Genomic DNA, 11,178 nt, shown 5'->3' with positions numbered 1-11,178 from the left:
AAGGAAAGCATGACACAAACAATAACAAAATAAAAGACATGAAAACATGAACATGAAACAAAACAGACATTACAACGTTAAAACGTGTATACACCTTTCTTCGTAATCTTGTATAAATTATTTTAAATTATATCAACTTTAAAACACATGTAATCACCTTATTTGTTTTACACCAATTTTATTTGAAAGATATAAATACATTTGAGTTAATAAAGATGTGGAAGAACATCAGGATGATGTGCATTACGCAGGTGTGGCCACTGTTGTGTTAATTTGGTTTCTTGCTTTAGTTTTGGCATTCATTCTCACTACATGAAATAACTGTCTGTTATGCAATGCACTGTTATACTGCATTTCTCTATAATATTTATGGTTTCTATAACCGTGGTGTCAATATGAAGGTATTAATAGGTGGACATATACACACAAACACTCACACACACACACACACACACGTTTGTTTTTGTGAAAAGTGTGTTCATCCCATAGGCGTAATGGTTTTTATTCTGTACAAACTGTATATTCTATCGCCATTCACCAACCCTACACCGAACCCTAACCCTCACAGGAAACTTTGTGCATTTTTACTTTCTCAAAAAAACTCATTCTGTATGATTTATAAGTGTTTTGAAAAATGGGGACATGGGTTATGTCCTCATAAGTCACCCTCTCCTTGTAATACCTGTGTCATACCCATGTCATTATACAGAGTTGTGTCCTGATATGTCACAAAAACATGCCCACATATATATGTATAGTTAGATGTACTGTAAGAATATGTATAATAGGTCTCTTAACTCCTAATTAATGTCCTATTTGAATTGTAACGTGACAATTCAGCCAAGTATGGTGGCCAATACTCAGAATTTGTGCTCTGCATTTAACCCATCTGAAGTGCACACACACAGAGCAGTGAACACACACACTGTGAACACACATCCGGAGCAGTGGGCATCATTTATGCTGCGGCGCTCTTAGGTGGAGAGAGAGCTGTACATGCACTCGCCCACCTACAATTCCTGCCGGCCCAAGACTCGAACTCACAACCTTTCAATTGCAAGTCCGGCTCGCTAACCATTAGGCCATACTTATATTTGGTTTGATCCTTGATGTAACTAAATGATTTTCAAGGGGTCATACGATGCTGCTAAAAAGAACATTATTTTGTGTGTTTGGTGTAATGAAATGTGTTTTTTAACCTTACACCACATAAACACATTATTTTCTACATACTGCACATTATTTTTCTCCTCTATGCCCCACCTTCTGAAACGGGCAATTTTCACAAAGCTCATCATTCTGAAAAGTGAGGTGTGCCTTGATTGGCCAGCTATCACTGCATTGTGATTGGCTGAATGCCTCAAGCGTGTGACAGGCGGCTTAAGTTACATATTGTGATGACTTGTCCGTCCGGAGCGACGAAACATGAACATAAAACCCATTATAAATGTGATATAAACATGATTTCTAGGTGTGTTCTCTTTTGGAAGGCCAAACGAAGTAGTTTCGCTTTCTCAACGAAACACCGTCACACACCGCGGCCTTAAGTGAGCAGAGGTGCATTCTACGAAGCAGTAACCACATGTGACGACCCTGGGCTGGACTCCACCTCATTCACGGTGAAAGCTGATTCAGCGATCCACAGTGCAAAGTTGATGTTTTTCCTAAGCAACCAGCACGGATCAGCTCCAGGTATGACGAAGAGGATATTGTCCTCTTCTGGAATGTCAATCAAAGTAGTTTCACTTTCACAGTGAAACACACAGCGTGTATACAACATGGTAGTGGCGGCAACAACAATACTACAATGAGAATAAAAAGTACGCCTTCTTTCTTTGCATGAACATCTGGGTGGCGCTATGCAAATCTTCCCTCATAGTGACATAGAGATCTGGGGTTGTGTTAGATCAAGCTGTTTCAGGAGGGCGTGGACGGGTCTCAGTTTTATAAAGAATATATTTTTGGATTTGAGACTTTAGTCTTTGCAGCTTTACAGATCTCCATAGAATGGAATAGAATAAAACAAACTGAATCTTTTAAACTGAGATCTGCAAGCTGAATATTTAGGGAAAGATGTTATAGAGTTTTCACTCCACTACATCTATGTATGACTGTAATTGTTTTGTTACATCATCCATTATTTCCAGCACTTAATCAAGCCTCTCTGATTTAAAACACGATGGTGATTTATTTCACGTGTCATTGTATTCACAAATTCACCATCTCTAACTCTGTGTCGTCACCAACTCCCGAGCATTTAGTTGTTTCACCATCAAATGGCTTTTCCAACTCATTTTTTGCATTTCATGATGCAACTTTCCTGTGAGGAACATTGTTCAGGGGAAAACCCGAGATTGAGCAAGACTTCTGTCCGCTGTAGAGAGAGAACTGGAAACTGTTTGTGCTGCCAACAAGTGTCACTGACACAATACATGTTATTAACATGATAAGAAACACCAGTTTGCAATATCAAGGAGCAAAACGAGCTGTTTTGTAAAGTTGAAAATAGCAGAATGACATACATTAGCCTACATTTACAAATGACCCGCCCAATCTAACGGGTAAAAGAAGGTGAATAGCGAAATTTCTCTCCATAACTTCATTTACTGTCTACTATATTGACTTTTTACATTTTATGATAAACGTAAGCCATTCATTAGTTAAACCTCACAATAAACTCGACTTAAATAGCAAACACAGATCAAACACATAGGTAATATGACAGCATCATATTATGAGAAGAACATTCTGGACTCACCGATAAATAAGACAGAAGTTGTAAGCTTTGGTTCACAGTGTTCAGAAATGGGTCTTTCTCAGTGGCGTAGTTAACTCTGAAGAAGTGGGTGGGACAGGAGGAGTGTGTGGGCATGTTTTTGTGACATATCAGGACACAACTCTGTATAATGACATGGGTATGACACAGGTATTACAAGGAGAGGGTGACTTATGAGAATATAACCCATGTCCCCATTTTTCAAAACGCTTATAAATCATACAGAATGAGTTTTTTTGAGAAAGTAAAAATGCACAAAGTTTCCTGTGAGGGTTAGGGTTAGGGGTAGGGTTGGTGAGGGGCGATAGAATATACAGTTTCTACAGTATAAAAACCATTACGCCTATGGGATGTCCCCACTTTTCACAAAAACAAACGAGTGTGTGTGTGTGTGTGTTTGCTTTAATAAAATGTATTATAAGGTCCGAGATTACTAATGCCAGTGAATAAATACATAGATAAGCCATAAACACTCGTGTTCCCAAACAGTTTAGTGTGTAAAGCGTTCATGTGCTGAGGAGTGGGACATGTCCCACCCGTTAATTACGACATGATCTTATCACAGGACAAACTCAAACGTTTAGATTTGATTTACAAGACTGAGATTGGTTATTATTGGTTGATATATATATATATATATATATATATATATATATATATATATATATATATATATAGCGGTGGGCATAGATTAATTTTTTTTAAATCTAGATTAATCTCATTGTTATCTAGGAATTAATCTAGATCAAAATGGCTCATTTGAATTCTGCTGAAGGCATTCAGAATATGTGTTCTACCTAAATAAAATAATGACTAAAAGTAACGTTAGATCTTTGGGAACTGGTTTCTGAAGCCAGGTGGTGCATTAGACCAGGGGCTCATCTCCTGTTTCCAAAATGCATGACAAACCCAGCAGCATCTTAGCTGCATCGGACCCACTTTATATGAAGTGGCCTTAACTACTATGTAGTTAAATTTTAATTATTAATTTGGTACAATGCACTTATTGTGTATATACATGTTTTACATTGTACTCATATTTGAAAAATATCTGCACATAATTACATCTGTAATTAATTTCTGTAATTACATGTATAATTACACGTTGACCCATCCCTTACTCCTTAACATACCCTTAAACTTACCCATACCACACAATCTGTCCCTAACCTTAAGCTGCAATACAATATGAACACAATAAGTACATTCTATTTATTTTTTGATGTAAGTACATAGTAGTTAAGGCCACTTAATATAAAGTGGGACCGCTGCATCCATGATAGTACATCACTTTTGATGTGGTAATTTCACAGTAGGGATACACACAGGTTTAAAGACTCGTTCTCGCCCCCTACAGATTCGGCTAGGTATACATCTGCGCTAAAATATCAAGGTGAAAATCATCATAGCTCTTGTAGCATAGACCCAGCTCCCAACCCAACTTTGAGATTCATTTAACGGCGATATTTTTTTAAACACCCGATAAGAGTCTCACGTTAACGCAGGACGTTAACGCCGATAATGGCCTCCACTAATATATATATTTACAGAAGTTACCCACTAAAATGTCAGTGTAAAAATATGTATGTATCAAAAAAAAAAATATTGTTATGCATATTTAAAGCATGAATCATTTAATGACATCTAAAAAGAATTTAAGCATCACAGTGCAGCCTTTAAATAATTAACTGTAATTTCATTCAGGACCACTTCTGTCAAGTATATTTATTACAGTTATACTGCATACAGTTAGTGTTGGTGGTATGGTTATGTTCTGGGCAACACTCCACACGCCTGTCCATGCAGCAATGCTTGGACAGAGCAGGGAGAGCAGCAAGACAAACCCCCCTGGGGTACAGAACAGAACCATTATCTGCACACATAATTACAAGTGTTGTAACAAACATGGTAGAGAAACTTTGAATGAAGTGACTGGAAATAAAGAACAAGGTCAGCTTTAATAACAGATTAGTTGGTGGAGTTGGGGTTGGAGGAGGGATTTAGTTGAAAGCAGCAATATGATGGAAGAGGCGCAGAATGGGAATTTAAATAGACCACTTGTGATAGGTGTTGAGACCGGATTGGAACACATCAGGAACAGCTGACTGTCGGCTGATGCAAGCGTAACTAACGTGGCCTGACTGAACTAACGCGATGCTCGATTTTTAAATCTTTATACTATGCATATTTCCTTCAAACCACTAGGTTTTTTGTAAGTAAGTGAAAGTCATTTAAAATATAATAATATTAAGTATGTGTCAAGGTTACTGAGGGAGAGGACCTTGATGCAGAATGAACAAGGGACGTTTATTGACAAAAAGACAAAGCACGATAGGAGGGAGTGGCTTGAACAGTCCAGACAGTAGGATTGGGTATACAACAGTGGAGCAGGCAGATGGGGGGCATGACCGCCGAGGGGGGCCCTGGGTGACAACCGAGTGCAGGGCTGGAGAGGAGGCTGTGCAAGGGACCAGACCACAGCACCAGGAACCAAGGGCACTTGACTATGGAGGTAAAGCCACACACGTCAGACCTCCAGGCGGGGAGACCCAGTGGCCAGGGAGAAAGCAGCAGGCAAGACAGGAACAGACAGAACTCACAAAACACTAGACAAGACTTAAGACAACATGAGAACAACAACAACAACAATAATAATAATAAAATACAAGGCAAAAAAATCAGACAAGGGTGCTAAGACCTAGAAACAAGATAAACTAGGGAAATAACCAAAGCCAACTAACCAAAGTAAACTAAAAAGGTAAAGCAACAAATACAAAATAAAGTTCTAGAAATAACTGGAAAGACTAACCAAGAAAATAACTCAAAGGGGAAAATAAATACTTTAAAGAACAAACTTGACAAAAGTCAAACTCACGAGAAATTAAAGTGAGATCCAAACAAAACGAACAAAAAGAAACACTTAAACTAGACTAGAATAAACAGTGACAAGATAAACTTAAACTAACAAATAGCAGACTTTAACTGACAAGGGAAAAACTCTATTAGTATAGAACAGCTAGCAAGCTAAGCAGACACTAACTCACACACAAAACGAACCGGCAACCACATGAGGGAATAGATCACAATAAATAGGAAGGAAAGCACACAGCGATAATGTATATATTTATTTGTATTCAATAAGTACATGTAAGACAAACTATACCATTTCATTTGTACATAAAGATATCTGTTACGCTGAATGACCTTGGTCTGTATTTGGGGTAAAGGAACTCGGGGACCACTCCTGACACACTGTAGTGAGGAGGAATACTTCTGCTCAGAAATACTGGCAAGCTATTATTATTCTGACAATACTGTTGGATACTGATACTGTCAAATAATACAATACCTTTTTTTTATTCCAACTGATGAATGATTTAAGCATTGACAGCCAATCAGAATCCATTCCACTTTAAAGAGCTCCAGCATTTAAAATAGAACAAACAGTGCTATCCTTCATTGGTGTGGACAATAATAGTTATTATTATAGTTTCATTCTCTCGCACAGGCTGCTTCAGTGCTTGGCTCTCCAGTGTTAGTACTGTGTTTGTTAGTTTTTCCAGTTTTTTGTTTGTCAAACAAAATCAATTTTCACCAGGGATGAACTGCTGAACATTCACGTAACATACAACAAAATATATTACCGGATTTCAATTATTCATCCTTTTTACTGAACATTGTTGTCGGTGGAGCAGCGGCACTGATAAAATGCTTCAAAAATCGCAATCGAAATCGCTCGTTAGACTCAGGGAGCACGGATTTCGAATGCCATTTCCTAGCGTCCATTTGGCAAATCTCTGCTCTCTACCCAACAAAACGGAAGAAATCCTTCTGCTCTCCTGGACAAATAAGGATTTCTAACACTCTGCTGCTCTGTGTTTCATGGAATCCTGGCTGAATGACGCCATACCAGACAGAGCACTCTATCATGTGCTGGACTTTCAGATGTTTAGAGCAGATTGCAACGCAGAATCAACAGGGAAATGATGTGGTGCCGGGACATGCTTTTACATCAATGAAAGGTGGTGAACAGATGCAACTGTGTTAAAGAAGATGTGCTGTTCAGACCTAGAAGTGCTCTTTGTTAACTGCAAGCCGTTCTATTTGCCGCAGGAGTTTCACTCGTTCATTCTGGTGAGTGTTTACATCCCTCCGAAAGCGCACGTAAGCCTCACTTTACAGAAACTCGCTGATCAGATCACAGACACAGAACAACAACACCCGGACTCTGTTTTAATCATTCTTGATTGGCGACTTTGATAAAGCCAATCTCTTCTGTGAACTGCCAAAATACAGACAACATGTTACATGTCCCACCACAGTAATATATTGGATCACTGTTACACCACAATAAAGAATGCATATCACTGTACCACGAGCATTGAATAATCAGGCCAGGAACACACTGAAAAAAGAGATTAGAGTGGCTAAAAGGACCTACGCTAAAAAGTTGGAAGACCAGTTTACTTCCAACGACTCAACTTCAGTGTGGAAAGGACTGAGAGCCATCACTAACTACAAGACACCATCCTACTACACTGAGGCTAATCAACGACTTGCTAATGACATGAGTGAGTTTCATTGTAGATTTTCAACACTCCACACCCATTCTGCCCATCTCTCTACACAACCGTTAACACCTCCTGTAATCCCCCTCTCCCCTACTCCTGCACTTCAAAGCAGTGAAAACGATATGCGCCAGGTCTTCAGGAAGAAGAAAAGCACCAGGCCCAGATGGTGTTACACCAGCCTGTCTGAAAATCTGTGCTGACCAGCTGGCCCCCATCTTTTCACAGATCTTCAACAGATCCCTGGAGTTGTGTGAAATGACTTCCTGCTTCAAACACTCCACCATCATCCCCGTTTCCAAAGAAACCCAAGATTACTGGATATAAGGACTACAGACCTGAGGCTCTAACGTCTGTCATCATGAAGTCGTTTGAAAAACTGGTTCTGGCTTATCTGAAGGACATCACTGGACCCTTAATGGACCCCCTGCAGTTAGCTTACCGAGCAAACAGGTCTGTGTGATGCAATCAACATGGGATTGCACTTCATCCTGCAACATCTGGACAAACCAGGGACTTATGTGAGGATCCTGTTTTGTGGACTTTTGTTCGGCTTTCAACACCATCATCCCAACAGCCCTCCAGACCAAACTGACCCAGCTCTCTGTTCCTAGCTCTATCTGTCAGTGGACCACCAGCTTTCTGACAGACAGGCAGCAGCTAGTGAGACTGGGGAAATTCATGACTAACAGCTGCTAAACCAAAACTGGTCCTCCTCAGGGAAGTGTTCTCTTCCCACCGCTCTTCTCCCTGTACACCAATGACTGCACCTCTAAAGACCCTCTTAAATTAACTTACGTTTCGCCAGATTGCCCTTCATTCAATCCCTCGGCTTACTCGCGCTCATAACATTAGCACAGAATCAGTTCAGAATTAATCACCAAAAGAACCAGTTTAGTTCAGGCATGCTGTGAGTCAGTCGCCTTTACGCTGAATCACGCATTTGCAGTATCATCAGCTCCTCAGTTCTTGAATGGGACCGTCCGAAAGAAATGGTTTTCAGTTCAGTGTACTGATGATCCGAAAACCAATGCGACCGGTTCTTGACTCAAGAACGAGAATCGCTCTAACCGGCACTTGCTGCAGTTCAGTATCATCAGCTGCTCTACTCGTGTTCACGCTCTGTTTACTTCAAACTCAATTTGTGAATGTGTCATCATTAACTATAAATACAGTACAGATATTTCATAAGTCATCCCTTATTCCTATTAAACATAGAGTCTTTAGAGTCTTAATTATTGCCCAACTTCCCTGAAAACCCCTTTGGCCTATACATTATCTACAATATACAGATTAGAAACATTTAACTTAAAAAAAGCAAAGTAAAATATTGTTATTTTATCACACTTTCCGATGTTTAAAGAGCCAGTAAGATAAAAATTCTGAGCTTCCTGTCACTGTTTATAAGTCCTGTACATTAGGTTTAAATCCATCCAAGGTTAAAAAACATTGTCATTTTGTCAAAATATCATTTTAAAATTACCTCAATTCTCAGAGATCCCCAAACGGTTCGCGCGAAGCTGTTCAAAAGATTCAGTTTCCTTAAACCCCACCTTTCGGTAGCATACTGTGTTCTGATTGGTCAACTGACATAGTCAGGTTTGATTGGTTGTTCCGCACACACCTCCATGGTAAACTATGCGTTAGCATCTGTTTGGGGTGAATTATGTCTTATTCCTCTCACCGCGAAGCAAACAGTAAAATAAAAAACTTGAACAGTCTCGCTGCTTTTTCTTCTGTGTGTGTGTATTCAAGCCGCGCGCTTCAGTTTGAATCTAAATAGCGCGTTCAGCGCGGGGGCATGGTCACATTAGATATAATGAAGGGAGACATGAAAAACAGACATCGTGTTGTTTTCATATGGATTACTTTATCTCAGAATATCTGTTAGCAGCACTTGTTTAGTTTTAAAGTAGACATGTCAAGCTTTCTATAGATATCTCTCTCATGTCTCTTCTTTGAGTATTCACGGAGTTACACTTCATTTTAATGACGTGTTTGTACATGACGATCAGTGCAGACAGCACACATACTGATAAGACGCTCAGGAGAAAACAGACACATAACTTCATAATCATACTTTGCGTTGTGATTCAGAGATGCTCGTTGTTCTAAATAAAGTTGGTAATGAACCATCTTTTATGGCCAAAGGCTTTGAAAATCCCGCTTTACTCACCGAGATTAGAAAAGCAGTCATCAGTGAAATGTTGTCAACACAAGAAAAGGGATTTGTTGTACTGCTCTGGTATTGTGGTGAAAATGAATTTTAGCCATTGGTTCTTCTGATCTTCATTCTTTGGCAGTGAAAATAAAACACTGTCTCCTCGACATGATGCTCTCACACCAACCAGAGCGTCTGTGTGTGTTTCTCCCAAGACGGTAGGCGGAGATTATTATGCAAAGTGTTCCTAGTGACGTATATAGAGATGGGCAAAAGATTTTAAATCTATAACGACTCGTTTCAGCGATTCAGACTCGACTCCTTACTTTAGAAGCCAATAACTTTATATATTGTGTACTTTTTGGTTTAATTATTTGCACATCGTTTACACTGATGGACAGCTACATCATACACTGTAATACAGGTAATTTTTGATTTCCCATCTGTGTGGCTCTTTAACAAAATATTTGTAAAAAAAAATAAATAAATAAATTACACACATGCGCAGTATCATCAGTTCATCGGTTCTCAAATCAGACACGTCCGAAAGAAACTGTTTTCGGTTCAGTGTACTGGTGACCCAAAAACTGATGCAACCGGTTCTTGACTCGAGAACGAGAACTGCTTCAGCAGTGGGCATGTTTGTTCATCATCTGGCTCTGCTCTGTGTTCATTTTCAGTTTGGTCTTCACAGCAGTTCAGTCATTGTACATGAACATGAACTACTCCGGGATATTGGTTTATTCTGACTCAGAAGGAGTGTCAGTCATGTTAAAAAAGTTAACAGCTCAAGTAATTTGTGGATAAATGCTTATTGGAGACGTGAACCGTTTCAAATGATTCTGTTCGATTTGGTGAACTGGTTCAACCGGTTCACTAAGAAGAACCGGTTAAATTGAACGATTTGTTCACAAAGCGGACATCACTACTTCAGAGCTGCAAATACCAGGACAGCCAGCCACAAGAACAGTTTTTTCCCCCAGGTAATCTACCTCACGAACAGTTAAATGTTCCCCACTTATGCAACAAAAATGTGCAGTATCCTTTTATTTATTTGTTGCCCCTCCATCCAAGTACATCTCTGCATCTTCATTTATTCTATACCATTATCATCCATAGCATTAAAGATGATAATGGGATATCTATAGCACAACTATCTATAGCACAACTGTTCATACATTTTATTTATTTGCAGGTTGTTGTTTTTCCTTCTTCTCTGTGTTGTTGTTGTCTCTGTGTACTGGAAGCTTATGTCACTAAACAAATTCACAAAGTCACCTTTATTTATATAGTGCTTTAAACAAAATACATTGCGTCAAAGCAACTGAACAACATTTATTAAGAAAACAGTGTGTCAATAATGCGAAATGACCATTAAAGGCAGTTCATCATTGAATCCAGTGATCTCATCATCTCAGTTCAGTTTAAATAGTGTCTGTGCAATCATTTGCAATCAAGTCAACAATATCGCTGTAGATGAAGTGACCCCAACTAAGCAAGCCAGAGGCAAAAGCGGCAAGGAACCAAAACTCCATCGGTGACAGAATGGAGAAAAAACCTTGGGAGAAACCAGGCTCAGTTGGGGGGCCAGTTCTCCTCTGACCAGACGAAACCAGTAGTTCAATTCCAGACTGCAACAAAGTCAGATTGTGCAGAAGAATCATCTGTTTCCT

The 11,178-nt window shown here is 39.3% G+C and overlaps 1 protein-coding gene across 4 annotated transcripts in view; it reads right to left on the bottom strand.

The window, feature by feature from the left end:
- The window catches only part of LOC127956069 (membrane-spanning 4-domains subfamily A member 4A), a 149,398-nt gene that overhangs the window by 76,632 nt on the left and 61,588 nt on the right, over positions 1-11,178 (bottom strand). The window contains exon 1 of one of the 4 annotated variants that reach the window (XM_052553840.1): positions 2,759-2,911. The exons of 2 other annotated variants lie outside the window; for them this stretch is intronic. The gene's annotated coding sequence lies outside the window, so the exon portion shown is untranslated. Of the gene's footprint in view, positions 1-2,758; positions 2,912-11,178 lie in introns of those variants that run through there. One more of the 4 variants, XM_052553843.1, reaches the window with a different exon arrangement.

The sequence above is a fragment of the Carassius gibelio genome, chromosome B4, assembly GCF_023724105.1.
Source record: "Carassius gibelio isolate Cgi1373 ecotype wild population from Czech Republic chromosome B4, carGib1.2-hapl.c, whole genome shotgun sequence".
NCBI classification, from domain to species: Eukaryota; Metazoa; Chordata; class Actinopteri; order Cypriniformes; family Cyprinidae; genus Carassius; species Carassius gibelio.
This window is presented reverse-complemented; position numbering and strand designations above follow the sequence as displayed.